Raw genomic sequence first — 20,335 nt, 5'->3', positions numbered from 1 at the left:
TTCAGAAAGGATTCATACCCCTTGACTTATTCCACATTTTGTTGTTACAGCCTGAATTCAAAATTGATTAAATATGTTTTTCTCACCCATCTACACACAATACACCATAATGACAAAGTGAAAACATGTTTTTAGAAATGTTTGCACATTTATTGAAAATGAAATGCAGAAATACCTTATTTACATAAGTATTCACACCTTTGAGTCAATACATGTTAGAATCACCTTTGGCTGAAAGGTGAATTTGTCTCCCAGTGTCTGTTGGAAAGCAGACTAAATCAGGTTTTCCTCTAGGATTTTGCCTGTGCTTAGCTCTATTCTGTTTCTTTTTATCCTAAAAAAAAAACTCCTTAATCCTTGCCGATGACAAGCATACCCATAACATGATGCAGCCACCACCATGCTTGAAAATATGAAGAGTGGTACTCAGTAACGTGTTGTTGGATTTGCCCCAAACATAACGCTTTGTATTCAGGACATATAGTTCATTTCTTTGCCACATTTTTTGCAGTTTTACTCTAGTGCCTTATTGCAAACAGGATGCATATTTTTGAATATTTTATATTCTGTACAGGCTTCCTTCTTTTCACTCTGTGATTTAGGTTAGTATTGTGGAGTAACTACAACGTTGTTGATCCATCCTCCGTTTTCTCCTATTACAGCCATTAAACTCTGTAACTGTTTTGCATTCACAATTGGCTTCATGGTGAAATCCCTGACCGGTTTCCTTCCTCTCCGGCAACTGAGTTAGGAAAGACGCCTGTGTCTTTGTAGTGACTGGGTGTATTGATACAGTACACCATCCAAAGTGTAATTAATAACTTCACCATGCTCAAAGGGGTATTCAGTGCCTGCTTTTGAATTTTCTTACACATCTACCAATAGGTGCCCTTTGTGACTCATTGGAAAACTTCCCTGGTCTTTGTGGTTGTGTTTGAAATTAACTGCTTGACTGAGGGACCTTACAGATAATTGTATGTGTGGGGTACAGAGATGAGGTAGTCATTCAAAAATCAAGTTAAACACTATTATTTCACACAGAGTGAGTCCATGTAACTTAATATGTGACTTGATTTTTACTCTGTATTGTGTCACTTGCCTACACACAATACCCCATAATGTCAAAATTGAATAATATTTTTAGAAATTTTTACAAATGTAATAACAAATGAAAAGCTGAAATGTCTTGTGTTAAACAATCTATCCTCAGTTTTCTCCCATCACAGCCACTGTAACTGTTTTAGAATCACCAATGACCTCAGATAACATCCCTGAGCAGTTTCATTCCTGTCCTGCAGCTCAGTTCAGAAAGATGACTGTATATTTGATGTGTCTCGGTGGTTTAATACCTAATCCACAGCATTATTATTAACTTGACCATGCTTAAATACATATTAAATGTCTGATTTGTTATTGTTACCAATCTACCAATCACTGTTCTTCTTTATGAGGCTTTCGAAAAGCTCCCTAGTCTTTGTAGTTGAATCTGTGCTTGAAATTCAGTACTTCACTTAGGGACCTTAGATGTTGTATGTATGGCGGACAGAGGAAGGGTTAGTTATTTAAAAAAATTATGTCAACCCCTATTAGTCCATGTAACTTATTATGTGATTTGTTAAGCCAAAATGTACTACTGAACTAATGTAGGCTTGCCTGAACAAAGGGGCTGAATACTTATGCAACGGCTATATTTTAGTTATCTAATTTCTATTCTTTTTTTTTTTGAATTTTTCTTCCACTTTGACATTACAGAGTATTTTAAGTAGATTGTTGACAAAAATGGACAAATGCATGCACGCACTTAGTAACACAATAAAATGTGAAGAAATCCAAGGGGTCTGAATACTTTTGCAACTCAGCAAAAAAGAAACGTCCCTTTTTCAGGACCCTGTCTTTCAAAGATAATTCGTAAAAATCCTAATAACTTCACAGATCTTAATTGTAAAGGGTTTAAACACTGTTTCCCATGCTTGTTCAATTAACCATAAACAATTAATGAACATGCACCTGTGGAACGGTCGTTAAGACACTAACATCTTACAGATGGTAGGCAATTAAGGTCACAGTTATGAAGACTTAGGACACTAAAGAGGCCTTTCTACTGACTCTGAAAAACACCAAAAGAATGATGCCCAGGGTCCCTGCTCATCTGCGTGAATGTGCCTTAGGCATGGTCCAAGGAGGCATGAGGACTGCAGATGTGGCCAGGGCAATAAATTGCAATGTCCGTACTGTGAGACGCCTAAGACAGCGCTACAGGGAGACAGGACAGACAGCTGATCGTCCTTGCAGTGGCAGACCACGTGTAACTACACCTGCACAGGATCGGTACATCCAAACATCACACCTGCAGGACAGGTACAGGATGGCAACAACAACTGCCCGAGTTACACCAGGAACGCACAATCCCTCCATCAGTGGTCAGACTGTCCGCAATAGGCTGAGAGAGGCTGGACTGAGGGCTTGTAGGCCTGTTGTAAGGCAGGTCCTCACCAGACATCACCGGCAACAACGTCGCCATGGGCACAAACCCACCGTCGCCGGACTAGACAGGACTGGCAAAAAGTGCTCTTCACTGTCGAGTCGCGGTTTTGTCTCACCAGGGGTGATGGTCAGATTCGTGTTTATCGTCGAAGGAATGAGCGTTACACCGAGGCCTGTACTCTGGAGCGGGATCGAGGTGGAGGGTCCGTCATGCTCTGGGGCGGTGTGTCACAGCATCATTGGACTGAGCTTGTTGTCATTGCAGGCAATCTCAACGCTGTGCGTTACAGGGAAGACATCCTCCTCCCTCATGTGGTACCCTTCCTGCAGGCTCATCCTGACATGACCCTCCAGCATGACAATGCCACCAGCCATACTGCTCATTCTGTGCGTGATTTCCTGCAAGACAGGAATGTCAGTGTTCTGCCATGGCCAGCGAAGAGCCCGGATCTCAATCCCATTGAGCACGTCTGGGACCTGTTGGATCGGAGGGTGAGGGCTAGGGCCATTCCCCCCAGAAATGTCCGGGAACTTGCAGGTGCCTTGGTGGAAGAGTGGGGTAACATCTCACAGCAAGAACTGGCAAATCTGGTGCAGTCCATGAGGAGGAGATGCACTGCAGTACTTAATGCAGTGCTGATGGCCACACCTGATAATGACTGTTACTCGTTCAGGGACACATTATTCAATTTCTGTTAGTCACATGTCTGTGGAACTTGTTCAGTTTATGTCTCAGTTGTTAAATCTTAGGTTCATACAAATATTTACACATGTTAAGTTTGCTGAAAATAAACGCAGTTGACAGTGAGAGGACGTTTCTTTTTTTGCTGAGTTATTTATATATGTGTATTTATATAGATTTTTTTTTTTTTTTTTTTTTTACAAATATATACTTAGAGTCAAATATCGATATAATATTGTCTAAGAATAATATTGTGATACGTAACTGTATAGATTTGTTCCTCCATCACTACGCCAATGTTGTGCTGTGTATTGGGTGGTCCTATTGAATGGCTGCTTCCCAAAAGTAGTGCCCTATATTGGAAATAGGGTGGCAATTGGCACACATACAATGTTCCTCTAAACTCCCTCCGATCAGCCCAGATCGGATGTAATGTCCAGCCAAGCCACCACCTGACCTGCCTGCATGGCCATGTACGGTACTACTAATCCCTAACCCCCATTCAGGCTTGATATCCCTGCCAAGTTGTTGTCATAGCTAAAGCCATGTGCTAACCCATGTGCATTCTCCTGTGGCATGTCCCTGCAGATGACATCGGAGCCCATATGAATGTGGGAAGGACCTACAAGAACCTGAACAAGTCCAAGGAGGCTGAGGAAGCCTACCTGGTTGCCAAATCCCTAATGCCACAGGTATGTCACAATGCCAACAAGGCCTCAGCACCCAGGTGTATTTAAGAGGGAAAACATCAGTTGTTTGTTATTCCCAATGTTTCACCTTAATCATCCTTTGAGGGACATGACAACAAGGGGAATCCATAGCTGGGAGGTAACAGCAGCAAGTGGGAAGAATAGTGTCTCATTGTTCATGGTGCCAGGCTTTTAGACAAAATTCATCTGTGTTAAGTTGTGTTTTCTATGTGTTGTCAGCTGCATTCACAGTTTTTGTTTAAAAAAAAAAAGTGTATTTATCCAGGCAGTCAGTTATGAACAAGTTCTTTTTTTACAATGATGTCCTGGCACCTGGTTTAATCTCTACGCTTGACAGATCATTGATCAACAGGACAATCTTAAAGGAGCACCTGAGGACTCCTGCCTTTGGAATCAAATCTAATCTAATTGTATTCATCACATGCTTCGTAAACAAAAGGTGTGGACTAACAGTGAAATGCTTACTTACAGGACCTTCCCAACAATGCAGAGAGAAAGTAAATAGAGAAATGATAGCAAAGTAAAACACATAATAATAGATACACAATGAGTAACGATAACTTGGCTATATACAAGGGGTACCAATACCGAGTCAATGTGCAGGGGTACAAGGTAATTGAGGTAGATATGTACATATAACTAGGAATAAAGTGACAGATTGTAAACAGTAGCAGCAGCGTATGTGATGAGTCAAAATAGTTTATGCAAAATGGTCAATGCAGATAGTCCGGGTAGCTATTTGGTTAACTACAGTATTTAACTATTTAGCAGTCTTATGGCTTGGGGATAGAAGCTGTTCAGGATCCTGTTGGTTCCAGACTTGGTCCATCATTACCGCTTGCCGTGTGGTAGCAGAGAGAACAGTCTATGACTTGGGGGGCTGAAGTCTTTGACAATTTTTAGGGCCTTCCTCAGACACCGCCTGGTATAGAGGTCCTGGTATAACTTTTTGAGGATCTGAGGGCCCATACCAAATCTTTTCAGCCTCCTGAGGGGGAAGAGGCATTGTTTTGGACCATGATAGATCCTTAGTGATGTGGACACCAAGGAACTTGAAGCTCTCGACCCTCTCCACTACAGCCCTGTCGATGTCAATGGGGGAGTGCTCGGCCCTTCATTTCCTGTAGTCCACGATCAGCTCCTTTGTCTTACTGACGTTGAGGGAGAAGTTGTTGTCCTGGCACCACACTGCCAGGTCTCTGAGCTCCTCCCTGTAGGCTGTCTCATTGTCGTTGGTGATCAGGCCTACCACCGTTGTGTCGTCGGCAAACTTATTGATGTTTGCTTGTGGCCTTATACAGCTCATTGAGTGCGGTCTTAGTGCCAGCATCGGTTTGTGGTTGTAAATATAGATACACTCTCTTGATAAATAGTGGGGTTTACAGCCCTCAAACTCAACTCTGGACCTCGAAGCCAGTTCCACTGCATTTTTTCATTGTTCCCCTCTAATCAAGGACTGATTTAGACCTGTGACACCAGGTGTGTGTGCAATTTATTATCAGGTAGAACAGAAAACATGCAGGCTCCGGACCTCATAGGGTAGGAGTTGAGTACCCCTGGTCTACAGCTTATCATCAGGCGAGCAGAACCTTGAGACTTCCTTAATATTAGAGATCTCGCACCAGTTGTTGTTAACAAAGACACTCACCACCCCCGTTGGGCATACCCAACGCTGCCGCTCTGTCCTGCCGATACATAGAAAAACCAGCTAGAATATTATACGTGTCCTTGTTCAGCCAAGTTTCCGAGAAACATAGGATATTACAGTTCTTCAGGTCCCGTTGATAGGATAGTCTCGAACGGAGCTCGTCCAGTTTGTTCTCCAGTAGTGCTGAGTGATTAGCGCTTTTTGGGGGTGTTTTGGTTCGATTATTTAAAGAATAATCATGGTTTTCGGTTTCAATATTTATTTTTTGGACATTAAATGCACTATGCATTATGTGGGTTGAATGGGTCAGGAGCTGTCTAATGCTAACCAGTGCAAATCATTCACCTCTAGTCTGTTATGATGGAGAGGTTATGATGATGGAGGTCAATAAAGGCCATGCCTCTTATCTGACTTCCTACCCAAACCTTTATAGTTGTCTCTCAGGAATTACGTCAACTAAAGGGGCACTTCTACATGCTTGACAGATCATTGGTCATCATTTCGATGTTAAAGGTCTCCTGAAGACTTTGTAAAAGCCTACCTTTGGCATTAATTGATCATTTAATAGTCAGTTTAGTAGTCTTAGGTGATGCTCACCTGTCTAATGCTTAGAAATACAGCTCCGTCGCCTCTGTTCTGATGAGGTTATGTTGTTAGAGGTCAATGGGAGGCCGACCTGATTTCCTACCCCTATCTCTCAAAGTTGGTTTATCTCAGGAATCAAGGAAATGGCAGTGCCTCAGCCTGGCCTAGTGGTAGCGCTGCAGACTCCAGACTACATCTCGCTGGCATCTGGGATTCAAGCCCTGTCTCAGCCATTCTGTTTGTGCCTCTCTACTGTCGGTCTCTCTCTTTAACTGCCCAGTTCCCACTATTCTATTATTCATAAAAAACATAATGAAATAGCAGATATTTTAAATCACTACAAACATGACTGGTATGTGAAAGCCCTTTGGTCATTATTGGAGGTAAGCGTTGATGTGGTGCTTCTGTGTCATTTATGAGTGACAGTTCCCCCAATTCATCCACCTCAAACTTCCAATGAAAAACAACTTCTGAACTATGGCCTATTTGATTATGTTAATTTGAAGGGCCTGACTATACTTCCCATGCGAGGGGTCAGCATTGAAACAAATGATGATTTTGTGAATAAGCAGCAGGGCTGATTTCTTTAATTTTATCATCACGAAACGGAACAGGCAAGGCCTTGTCTGAGCTTTAAACAGATTTTTCAGCTGAAGCATGCAAGCGGCTGTGGCCATCATGTATCGATGACCCATACGGAACAGGATTTCCGCGTGGGGCCCAATGATAATCGCTTAGATACACTACACTTATTTTGATCATGCCTATTTTATTCATTGGTTTTCCAAACGAGTTAACTCTCTATATCCAGATTTCTGCTTATGTCCGGGAATCCAAAGACTGACAACCCCATGGCATAATACGGTTCTGTGAGCCTGTCGATGGAGGAAGTCCCTGCCTCAGTCTCTCATGTTCTCATGATTTATTTGAGAAACTGCGTAAACTCTGATTCGATAAATCAGTTTAGAAAACATAAAAGAAACAGAGCTTCTCTTCCTCTGGCTGTATGTGTGGCTAGTATAGGAATGTATGACTGTAGGATTATATAGAAAAATATGAGCATTTTCTTCCAAGAAAATCCCACTGTGATGTGAGATTCCATGTTGGCCAAGACAGAAGCACATTGCCCACATCGGGGCTGTCGGTGGCTTTGAAATTATATTGCTATGCTAGTTTCCTGCTCAGTCATTATTAGGCCTCTAAGAAAGTGACTTGTTGTCTCTTCTGTTGGTTGCTTTGTAATTTTTTCTCTCTGCCTAGCTTCCCTTGAGAAAATAAGGCCATGCCGAAACGTCGGTACAGATGTAGGATCTTAATTTGAGCCAGTTTGCTACAGCAGGAAAATAATTCTGCAACAACAGGAAATGTGAATTATTATGTGGATTATAATTAATGGATATTTTTCGTTAGGGCAAATCAAGTCTGACATTTTTAAAGTGGAAATTACAAACTTTAGAAACCTTTTTAAGCCTTGAATACACTACAAGTTTGCATTTCCTGCTGTGCAGGAACATTTTCAACAACAAAAGTGACCAAATTAAGATCCTAAATTATGAATGTACCGTAAGTTCACTCCACAGCTAGCTTGAAATGTAAGATGGAGCCATCCAATTGGTACCTTTTGGGTGGCTCAACAAGTTAGAACGTTGTCAAGGAGGAAGTTCATGTGTGTTGCGAAGCAGAGGATCACTGGTTCGAGCCCAGGATCAGGCAGTCGGACAGTGGAGGAAGCTAAGCTGTTAGCAGCACATTGACCACCGTAACAGTGGTGCCGTGACCCGGATGCGCAGTTGGGCTCAGCTTGACGTCTTGGGTCTCTGTGTAGCGAGTTTAAAGGGGGTGAGTGTAACAGAGTTAAGAACGTACCATAAGCTCACTACATTCTCTACGTCATGGGTTCTCAAACTTCTTGGGGCCGGGGACCCCTTTTGTGATAGCAAGTTCATCAGGGACCCACTCATAATCAGAACACAACTCGAGTGAGATAGAAATAGCATACAATGAGTTTTACTTTGGTAGTGCATGGCCGGACAAACCAAGTCTTGGGCCCTGGGAAGAAACATATTTTGTTGTCAAATTGACTGGGGCTGGGCGTCATTACACTATTACTGTAGATATATTAAGGACATTTTCTGAAATTACAATGCAAAAAATATTACATATAGCTCCTTTAAAGGGATACTTCGGGATTTTGGCAATGAGGCCCTTTATCTATTTCCCCAGAGTCAGATGAACTCGTGGATACCATTTTTATGTCTCTGTGTCCAGTATGAAGGAAGATAAAGGGCCTCATTGCCAAAATTCCGAATTATCACTTTAATGTATTATTACATTAATTTATTCATTACATGTATTTATTAATGTATTACATTGTATTGTATTACACCCTCTAAATGTATTCCATGGACCCCTCAGCCAAAATGTGTTTAATCTGTTAGTAATATTCATAAAAAAAATGTAATGTAAAAATAATTGTAATAATAATATTTTTAGATCTGGTCACGGACCCAGAGGTCTGCGGACCCCACTTTGAGAACCCCTGCTCTACGTTCTCTGGTGGTTATAGTTAACCTGGAATAGCAAACTAGTGTCCGGTACCCCCTAACCTGTCAGAACTAAGTTAACAAACCAAAACAACTGCAAACATATAATATAGTGTGATCTAATATCTTTCATGTGGAATAAGTGTCATGGATCAGTTACTGATCAATCATCAACACATTAGATAAGGACAATTTTACTGAACTTCCAGATCATTCCAGGGAAGAAGTACGCCACCCGTGTGGCGCCCAACCACCTGAACGTGTACATTAACCTGGCAAACCTGATCCGTACCAACGACTCACGCCTGGAAGAGGCTGACCAACTCTACAGACAAGCCATCAGCATGAGGCCTGACTTCAAGCAAGCCTACATCAGCAGGCAAGGCCCCTTTACTAACATCCTATATCAGTAGGCAAGGCGGTTAATTTACAGCCTATATCAGAATAATTATGTTGGACAAGGCTGTTGACTTTCTCTTAACATCCTTCATCAGAAATCTATTTATTGTATTTACTACCTCCGTCAGGGTGATGTACAATCTACATCATAACTGTTTACTAACAATTTTTAGCATACTGATATTTTAATGGATACCATATACGTCAGTAGGCACTCCATCAGAAGTTGAATTAATTTACAACATACGTAAGCAGTCCATTACATTTAATTCAGCTTAGCGAAGGGTCAATTGACTGCTTACGTAGGTTGTAAATTACTAATTAGACTTAAATGAATCAATTACATAAGCAGTCAATCTAGATTCTATGTTGGACTGTGGTGGTCATGAAATTTTGTCAGCCAGTTATTGTCATGCAATTGACTGCCGGTCTCATGGTAATTTACCGTTAATTAACAAACATGGTTAGCATCTCCAGGCCTCCACACATACAAGCCTTTGGAACATCTACATTTAAAAAAGTCTAATAAATCCATTTAATGTACACCATCACAATAAATCCATTATTTATTTTAGGCAAGTCCGAAGAAACATTATGATATGAAGAAAATCTATTTCAGAAGAACCGAATAGGAGTCAGCCTTCTGTATGTTTTCTGGCTATATGCCATAGGCTGTAGGCTAGTTCATTCAGCATTATTTTATATTATATGATTTTATTGTAAAAAATAATATTATTGAACTTACCTGAATAAAATGGAAAGGATATTTTTCCCATTCCGGAGCGATGCACATATGAAGTGGCTATGTTGAGCGTAAAAGTGATCATTTGAAACATGTCCTATACGCTAGATTTAGAGTTATTTGGCAAATTTTGTTGTCAATGATACAAACCTTGTATGAATGTCTTAGAAACCAAAACGTGTATGGGCTGCATGATGCGACTATAGGCTATTGACTATTTGAAAAGTAGCAAAAAAGCTTGCAGACCTTGTTCTCTCATCAAGTGATCATATTTTCAACCATCAGACTATTCCCAATGTAATATTGTCTTTACTAATATGTAAAAAAAAAAAGAATAATGAAAAGGGGCAGGGGAAAAAATACATGTCATCCCTATGCACTCAAATAGCGAATGTAGACCGCTTTCTCACAGTTTAAATCATGCCGGGTAGGCTACTCCAGTTTTATAGCAGAGCAGCTGAGAAATAAATATAGTACAGCTGGGATCCTCCTCTTTTAGTGGCAACCATCAAAACTCTACTTTCACACAGGATTGCATATAGAAATGTCTGGGCTTATAAAAATACTTTCACTTCACGCATCAACCACTGATTGAGGAGTTTGCAGCCTCTCGCTGCGCGACAGGTGATATTCCGCCCAAACTCTGTATGCTATGGGCTCTCCAACCATGTTTCTGCAGCTACCCAGTGCTTAATTTGGGAAACCAAGTGAAATCTGTTCGGGAACATCGATAGTAACATGTTTTCGCAACGAAACAAATGTAAATAAAACTGTTGACAGCCCCTCTCTCTACGTGCTTGAGAAAATAATGGAGAGAGAGGAGGAGATGGAAACGCACAGTGGTGAGATATTCTGTAGCTAAATGTATTGTCAGCTTATTAATTATGAAAATATAAACAATTTCCAATACTAGGCTATTCAAAATCAAATACAAATTCACTATAATTGTAGGCGAACTCTGTAAGCTGCCCTGCACAATCAATGAACCAACAGCATTGCCTACGCCTATATGTTCTCTCCCAGACTCATGGATAGAAAGTAATAATCCATACAGTGCCTTGCAAAAGTATTCATCCCCCTTGGCGTTTTTTCCTATTATGTTGCATTACAACCTGTAATTTAAATGGATTTTTATTTGGATTTCATTTAATGGACATACACAAAATAGTCCAAATTGGTGAAGTGAAATGAAACAAAAAATAAATAAATAAAGGAAAAGTGGTGCGTGCATATGTATTCACCCCCTTTGCTATGAAGCCCCTAAATAAGATCTGGTGCAACCAATTACCTTCAGAAGTCACATAATTAGTTAAATAAAGTCCACCTGTGTGCAATCTAAGTGTCACATGATCTGTCACAAGATCTCAGTATATATACACACCTGTTCTGAAAGGCCCCAGAGTCTGCAGCACCACTAAGCAAGGGGCACCACCAAGAAAGCGGAACCATGAAGACCAAGGAGCTCTCCAAACAGGTCAGGGACAAAGTTGTGGAGAAGTACAGATCAGGGTTGGGTTATAAAAACATATCCGAAACTTTGAACATCCCACGGAGCACCATTTATATCCATTATAAAAAAAATGGAAAGAATATGGCACCACAACAAACCTGCCAAGAGAGGGCTGCCCACCAAAACTCATGGACCAAGCAAGGAGGGCATTAATCAGAGAGGCAACAAAGAGACCAAAGATAACCCTGAAGGAGCTGCAAAGCTCCACGGCAGAGATTGGAGTATCTGTCCATAGGACCACTTTAAGCCGTACACTCCATAGAGCTGGGCTTTACGGAAGAGTGGCCAAAAAAAGCCATTGCTTAAATAAAAAAATAAGCAAACACGTTTGGTGTTCACCAAAAGGCATGTGGGAGACTCACCAAACATATGGAAGAAGGTACTCTGGTCAGATGAGACTACAATTGAGCTTTTTGGCCATCAAGGAAATCGCTATGTCTGGCGCAAACCCAACACCTCTCATCACCCCGAGAACACCATCCATGTTTTTCATCGGCAGGGACTGGGAAACTGGTCAGAATTGAAGGAATGATGGATGGCTGGGGGGGTTGGGGGGCAAGAAGAAAGGAAGCAAGAAACATATTATCATTAAAGGCACAGCGCAGTAAAAAACATGACTTTCCTGTGTTTTATATATATTTCCACACTATGAGGTTGGAATAATACTGTGAAATTGTGGAAATTATGATGCCCTTTAAGTGTAAGAGCTGTTTGAAAATAAATTTGTTAATAGACCAATAAGAAAGAGTTCCAACCCTCTCTGCCAATAACAGCTAGTTTTCAATTTCCCCCCTCCCCACTCAGACCACTCCCAGACAGTCCTAGCAAAATTCTTGCTTGAGAAATTGCTATTTTCTAAGAATCTATTTTTGTTTATTTTTGAAAACAATCATAGTAAGGTTCCTCAAAATTGTCAAAGACTCCAGTCACCCTAGTCATAGACTGTTCTCTCTGCTACCGCACGGCAAGCGGTACCGGAGTGCCAAGTCTAGGTCCAAAAGACTTCTCAACAGCTTCTACCCCCAAGCCATAAGACTCCTGAACAGCTAATCATGGCTACCCGGACTATTTGCACTGCCCCCCCACCCCATACTTTTTACGCTGCTGCTACTCTGTTAAGTATTTATGCATAGTCACTTTAACTCTACCCACATGTACATATTACCTCAACTACCTCAACTAGCCGGTGCCCCCGCACATTGACTATGCAACGGTACCCCCCTGTATATATAGCCTCCCTACTGTCACTTTATTCTATTGTGTATATATAGCCTCCCTACTGTCACTTTATTTTTACTTCTGCTCTTTTTTTCTCAACACTTTTTTGTTGTTGTTTTATTCTTACTTTTTTGTTTAAAATAAATGCACTGTTGGTTAAGGGCTGTAAGTAAGCATTTCACTGTAATGTCTGCACCTGTTGTATTCGGCGCATGTGACCAATAAAATTTGATTTGATTTGATTTGATTTGATTTAATTGTTACCCAGAAATGATTTGATATTGAGATCAAAACGGCTGCATTGGTCCTTTTAACAAACGATGATAGAGAATTGATGTAGATAAGATGAGAGTTATGATTATTTATTTTTTATAGACAGTTGTGAAGGTGAGCTTTAGATTTGGCTTGATTTCACTTTTCTTTCTGTGCAAACCCAGAGGGGAGCTGCTGCTGAAGATGAACAAGCCGTCCGAGGCCCGGGACGCCTACCTGCGGGCCCTGGAGCTGGACAGAAACAATGCTGACCTGTGGTACAACCTGGCCATCGTCAACATCGAGATGAAGGAGCCCTCAGAGGCCCTGAAGAACTTCAACCACGCCCTGGAGCTCAACCCAAACCACAAACTGGCCCTCTTCAACTCTGCCCTGCTCATGCAGGAATCCGGTAAGTGACTGAGGCTGAGCAGACTAGGGTTGTATTCATTAGTGCACATCGTAGCAAAACATTTTGCAATGGAAAACTAAAATAAGCATTTGTTATTACACTTCCTATTTCGGCCCGTTTGCTTCGTTTCGCTGCTAGTGAATACGACCCAGGCTCAACCAGAGCACGTAGCAGTTGTTTTGTTAACCTTTATTTAACCAGGAAGTCCCATTTGAAATGTAGATTGTCAATCAACAATTAATCACTCATCTTGTCATAAATAAACATTAACAGATAAGAGATTAGGGGCTCTATTTTTGGCTGGCGTCAAGACAGCGCAATTGTCAAACGCACACTTGTTTGCAATTTCGACCTGTTAAAGCGGTCTCTCTTCTATTTTCAAACCGTAGCGTCAGGATTGGTAGTTTACCTTTCATATATGAGCTAGCTGGCGCGGAGGTTGGAGGGGTGGCAATATCTGAGGTGTGTACTTAAAAGCGTGCGCCAAACTGCCAATTTCAGTCTGCGCTGGTGGGGATATTTTAGACCAACCGAAAGCTGGTCTAAGTGGTAACACGGTTGGTTATGGCATGGATTTTGACAACGGAAGCCGCAGCCTATCCAGCCGTGACGCACAGTGCCCTGTTATTATTTTGGTTGTGCATAAAAAACCCTCCATGTAGGCTATATGGCCATCATAGAATGAGAGATGTGATAATCCAGTGACACTCCTATTTAGAAACATTTAAATTGTTTTCCTTTTTTGTTTGATAAAAAAACCCAAGCCCTTAGTAGGCTACACTTGGTTCCACAGCAGTGTGTCTGGTGTCTTTCCTATCCTGGCCATGCATTAGCCAGGTAGCCTATCCATGAAAAGTTTCTTAATGGTCTACTTGTGAGGCTTTTGCCGACATGCTTTGCATTATTCACAATTCACATAGGCCTACCTGTCCCTATTTCCAAAGAGCGCCTCTTGTCTGGTTACCAAAGGCGCGCTCCTCCAAACATAGGCTATTCAGTCTATAACGCAATATCAACGGTAGGCCTAGGCTATATCTTGCTTATTGAGAACGTGCCTCACACATACAATACAATTTACGGGAGCCTAGTATTTTTATTTGAGGAGAAGTGCAATGCGTAAAGGCCTATACTCGTTGAAGCCAATTACAACAATGTTGACTCCAAACATTGATGTATTTTATTTTTTACTGTTGCTATTACACGCTAGACTATGTTATTTAATAAACTGTAGTATTATTCCACAATGGACTAGGAGGAGAATATTTTGTGTCCCCAGCCAAATTGGAGTTGATGACAACGCAAAGACCATCAGTAACCTACAGAACTTGAGACAAACGCATGCAGTATTAAGCTATGGAACGCCTTGTTGGACCAGTGAGTGGCCAAGCCCTCGTCACACCTACAACTTATTTATTAATTAAAACCCAACCCTTTCACGCCACTGCCAGCTATTGCGCTCATAATAATGGCTGTGAAATTAGCACTTATTTCTGACACCCCCGGACCTATAGCGCTATCGCCAGTGCTCCTCCCCCTCTCTCCCCCCCCTCCCCCTCCTCCTCCTCCCACGTTTATCGACAAATCACACCTACCTCAATGACTGTTGTTGTTATGCCCTAACCGTTATGTTTGTGTGCATTTTTCTGTGTCTGTGTGTGTTTTACAGGTGACCCCAGGTTCCGTCCGGAGGCCAACCGTCGTTTCTGACCTACATCCAGGAGGAGCCAGACGATGCCAACGGCTACTTCAACCTGGGGATGCTGGCCATGGACGCCAACGAGAACGCTGCGGCCGAGCGCTGGATGAGGGAGGCCATCCGTCTACAGACGGGCTTCCGCAGCGCCCTCTTCAACCTGGCCCTGCTCTACTCGCAGTCTCGACAGGAGCTGGATGCCTTGCCTGTATTAGACGAGCTGCTGCGCCACCACACCAGAGCATGTTAAAGGTTTGATTCTCAAGGAGATATCTGATGAACCACAAGAAGGACACCCAGGGGGCCAAGGTCTGCTTCAGAGGATCCTCCGTATGGACCCCACCAACGTGCAGGGGAAACACAACCTGTGTGTGGTCTACTTCGAGGGCGAGACCTGCCGAGAGCAGAGCGCTGCCTGGAGGAGACGCTGGCCCTGGCCCCCCATGAGAGTACGTGCGCCGCCACCTGGGCATCGTGCGTGGCAAGATGGCAGCCATGTCTGCGGCAGGGCAGCCACTGAGCCAAGCGCCAGCAGAGGGCGCAGCTACAATAGCCAAGGAGGAGGAAAATAAGCTGGGAAAGAAGGAGGAGGAAGTGAGCGGAGCCACCGGCAGCGATGGAGTTGGGGAGGGTGCCGGGAATAAGAAGAATGTGCGGAAATCCTCCTCGGCAAAAAGCTTTCAAGGTGGCGCGATAGCCAATCAGAGCATCTGGATGGCGGCCAGGCTGACAAGCAGCAGAGGACTAAGAGCAAATCCACAAAAGAGATTAAAGATATAGAGAAGAAACGGCGGCCGCCTTGAGGAGACTGGAGGAGATTGACCGCATATTAAGCGGTGATTAACCTTGTTGTTATTTACTGCAGCGCAGGACACAGCTCCTGAATCACAGGTGTGATGTGTCCCAAATTGCACCCTATAATAACATACACTGAGTATACAAAACATTAAGAACACCTGCTCTTTCCATGACATAGACTGGCCAGGTAAATCCAGGTGAAAGCTATGATCCCTTATTGATGTCACTTATTGACTCCACTTCAATCAGTCTAAATGAATGGGAGGAGAGAGGTTCAAATTAAACAATTGAGTGTGAATGGGCAAGACAAAATATTTTAAGTGCCTTTGAACGGGGTATGGTAGTAGGTGCCAGGCGCACCGGTTTGTGTCAAGAACTGCAACACTGCTGGGTTTTTCACGCTCAACAGTTTCCGTGTGTATTAAGAATGGTCCACCACCCCAAGGACAAAAGGGGGGTGGAACTCAATATTAGGGAGGTGTCTTAATGTTTTGTACACTCAGTATATATAGTGCACTACTTTTGACCAGGGCCCATAGGTAGTAGCCCAAAGTAGTGCATAGTGAATAGGGTGGCATTTCAGACACTGCCACAAACTCGGTTGGTTTTAATAAACAAAACCCCTCCCCACTTCATCATGCATGGTTTAACTCCTTGTAGATTTTGTTGATCATGTTTAGGGGCTACCCTACCTTCTGCGTCCTATAATTTTAACACCATTGCGAAAATTAAAAAAAGGGAAATTGTGGTTTGTTTTTTCTCTGCACAGCACGAGAAAGGAAAAGCACAACACGATTAGTCATAGTCTATTTAATCTCCACTACAGATGCAAAACCCTGTGTGTTGCATCTTCTGAATGTCATTATATCATATCCTAATTTATGCTGGTTTGTTTTGATTTTGCTATGTTTACCAGCCAACTTGTTGATCACTGGATTTGTTTTATGTGTGACTCACTTTGTGTGTAGCCTGGTATTGTTTAAAAAAAAAAAGGAATGATTGTATCACGAACAATGAAAGGAAATGACGTAATGGACACTACAAGGCCCACTTCAGGCAGGCAGGATCTCTGTATGTTGTATGCGTCTCCAAATAACCCATTACTACAGCTGCTGCATCAGCATATTACACTACATTGCACCCCATTGACTATTTTCACTTATTGATCTCACCCTTTGCTTCCTGTTTGCCAGGCCGTGAGTGTTAGTCTCCTCATAGCACAGCCCTTATCTCATAGTGCTTCCATGGAGCTGTTTATCTCATGTCTGTCCAACCCCCACCCACACACACACACACACAAACACATACCACCAGACAGACGTATGGTTTTCTGCTATTAGTCTTCACTCTTCACATATCATCACATCGCTGATTGCTGCAATACCAGGCAGGCTGTTTTAGCGTGAGGATTGTGACACGTGCTCCTCCTCACCCCTCTCCCTCCCATGTTCTCCCTCAGGCTGTGCCATGTGTTTTTTATCATTTACACAAGACGCTTCCTCTGTCTTAAGGAGGGAGGATTTCACAGCACACTTATTGTACAGAACAGTTCCTCTTTTTCTTTTTCTCTCTCTCTGTCTGTCTTTCTCTCTGTCTCTCTCTTTTTATGTAATAAACATGCTGTTTGATGCTATCTTGATTTTTCAACTGTCATTCTCTTAAACAGTAACGTTGAGTTTGAGTTACCTGGAATGGTACTGTTCTTGTTTGATGATGTGTGACGAAAGAGATAATGTGACTTGTCAGAAACCTATGATTAGCTAAGTGAAACAAAAACTCCTCGCATATCATTGTTTTGTCTCTCTTTAACCCCTTATTTAACCCCTCGGTGTTCCATGATTGTTTTGTATCCTGGTAATTAGTTGAAGACCGCTACTGTGCAGTGTCAATCTGTTCCCTTCTCCTCTTCACACTCACTTAAAGTTGATGGTGTGTCCATCTGTTAACAGATCGAACTGATCAACAATTTCTGTCAGTCACGATTACCCTAATGGAAAATCTGCTGACAACATAAATTAAAAAACATTGTCAGTGTGATATGATGGTTGGCCTGAGGCCTCATGACACTTGATTCTCGTAGCAGTCTCAACATGATCATGCATTACTCATCATTGAGCTCCTAAAACACTATGTATTGTGCATGTACAGATGCTTAAAATATGTCCAGTATTTATTTGTTTATTTTTACATGACCTGTGAGCTCTCAGTACTGTCATTATTTCCCACTTAAAATATACGGTACGTTGTTTAGCAAAGCTATCTTTTATCATGCAAGACAAGTGCTCTGAAAATGTTAGAATTGTAATCAATCAAGAATGTTGAAATCCCTTAAAGAACCGTCTCGCCTGTAATGATATCAGAGTTGTAGAGAGCACATTAAATCAGCAACTAAAAACATTTCAATTCTATTCAAGCACCATATCTATCACTTTTGTCATAGGCATATATGTTCACCTGCAATGTAATTGATTAATTCTTTTATTTTAATTTATTTTGTATGGTGACCAAAAAACACTTTTTAAATGTATTTTTTAAAGCTGTATCCCTTTTTTTCTAATATGAGCCCTGATATTGACTTGGCTCCTGGGTGTGATGGTGGTGGGGATTCCGGGTTGTGGTTTTCAAATAAAGGCTGTTTACCTTACGACTGCTTTTCACTTCTACATGTGTTCTTTTTCTGTATATCTTACAGCTAACATCTAGTCTCCCTAGTCAGACCGGTTGCCTTCCACATTAAAAGTGTTCCGGCATACCTAGGTCTGGGATTTCTGAGCTCACAACAGTAGGTCCGACATATGATCAGAGGGCCTACAAATGGTAGGTGTTTGTTTTGATGGCCACATTACACCAGTGGTAGTACCAGGGAATTTTCACTGGGCTAGCTAAGGGGTGGCTTGGTCGTTGAGTAGGGGTGGTTGCAGTCTATGGTGTATTAAGCATGCATCTAGTAATACATTATTTCTTGGGGGTGCTAAACATTCTCGAGTGAGCTTCAGCACCTAGCAAGCCTCTCTCTGGAGCCGCCCATGCATTACACAGGCCTGGTCCAGAAACCACTCTAGCACCAGCCCCTAGGCACTTAATGTAGATCTGAAAGATTTGAATAGGTATAAGCGATATGGTAGCAGCTCAACTTTGCCCTCTGATTTAAGCACTGCTTTCATAAGGGGGAGGTAAGGAGAAAGTACGCAAAAAGATTACTAGGATTAATGATACAATTAAATCAATGTTTTATAAGATAAAGGAAGGTTAGATAAAACTTGATTACATGCTCAGGCTCCAACTTCATTAGGATGGCAGCAGTGAGGTAACAGCACATTGCTGTACTCTTGATCCTTACTGTTTGTCTCAGTTTCAAACCCACTTCCTCTTGAGTCTAGTCCCCCCTACTCAGTCGAATGGCATTCCATAAGATGCATTCCTGGCAGGGTTGGGTAGGTTACTTTCTAAATGTAATCCATTAGTTACTAGTTACCTGTCCAAAATTGTAATCCGTTACGTAACTTTGGCTTATCCAAACTCAGTATTGTAATCTGATTACTTTCAGTTACTTTTTGATTACTTTCCCCTTAAGAGCATTAGAAGAAGACAAAAAGGAGACATCAAACGCATTTGGTGTGTCATCATAGTGGTCTCTGACTTGTGGTGTGCCTTTTTTCAATGCTGAATTGAATGTCATTGAGAAAACATAAAGGTGTCAATGTATTTTTCCCACAAACATCCTTTCTGAATTTAAAAGTAATCCTAGAAGTAATCATCTAGTTTTTCAAAAGTATCTAATCACAATATTTTTGCTGGTAATGTAACTGATTAGTTCGTTTTTTTTGTAATCCTGCAGAATAGTCTTTGGCATCTGATAATGCTGGCTGATAATGTGATACTGGCATGCGTTCTGTCATAATATGAATCATTTCTTGGATTTAGTGCTTTTCCAGTAGTAAGGGTAAAATCAATGCATCCACTAGCTATGTGTCCATTTAACAATAAAGGCTTATAACCAGGGTTGGAACTGCTGCAACATGACCATGACGTTGTATCGTTGAATAATGGTTTCACATTATGTAATATGAATCGAAAGTTTTGAGAAAAAAATGGGTTTGACGCATTAGAAAGTCTTAATGGAAATGGAAATCCAGTGTGACAAAGAAGGATTCATAAAAACTTCACATGAGAACAGTAGTCAGTTGCATGGATAATTCTCAAAATTTGCATTTCAATGGTATTAGCCTGGATATAATTTCCCCATAATGTTATCAGAAATACAAAATATCTATTGATGCAGAGATGGTTTTTAGAACAATTTTTTAAAAAATAGATTATGTTGCACCTATGTGTCTAACTTCTTGCCAGCCACTTGTGAACTCATTCAATGAACAGCTGGTCCTCAAGCCTTGTTGAATTTGTCCCCCCAAGTCTATTTTAGCAGTTTTCAACTGGCAGGGCCTTGTTGGTTTTAAATGTCATACTTTGACCATATCTCATCGAAATTCTTTGTCTGGTTACATCATGCCAACTCATCCTTCCACATGCAACCATGTTGTTTATTTTCTATTTGATAGAATGTGAAATCTTGCTAACATTTTCTCAAAAGCATAGAATGGTCCAATGTGGTCAATTCTGGACAATATTTCTGGTGATTTAGGGGACTCTCTAGTTCAA

General features: G+C 41.7%; 1 pseudogene; it reads left to right on the top strand.

Moving 5' to 3' along the window:
- Window positions 1-15,851, top strand: part of LOC123491981 — a 60,341-nt pseudogene extending 44,490 nt beyond the window's left edge.
- Window positions 15,852-20,335: the final 4,484 nt, after the last annotated feature.

This window comes from Coregonus clupeaformis, chromosome 11 (genome assembly GCF_020615455.1).
Source record: "Coregonus clupeaformis isolate EN_2021a chromosome 11, ASM2061545v1, whole genome shotgun sequence".
Taxonomy (NCBI): domain Eukaryota; kingdom Metazoa; phylum Chordata; class Actinopteri; order Salmoniformes; family Salmonidae; genus Coregonus; species Coregonus clupeaformis.
The sequence above is the reverse complement of the archived record's forward strand: the minus strand, read 5'-3'. Positions and strand labels throughout refer to the sequence as shown.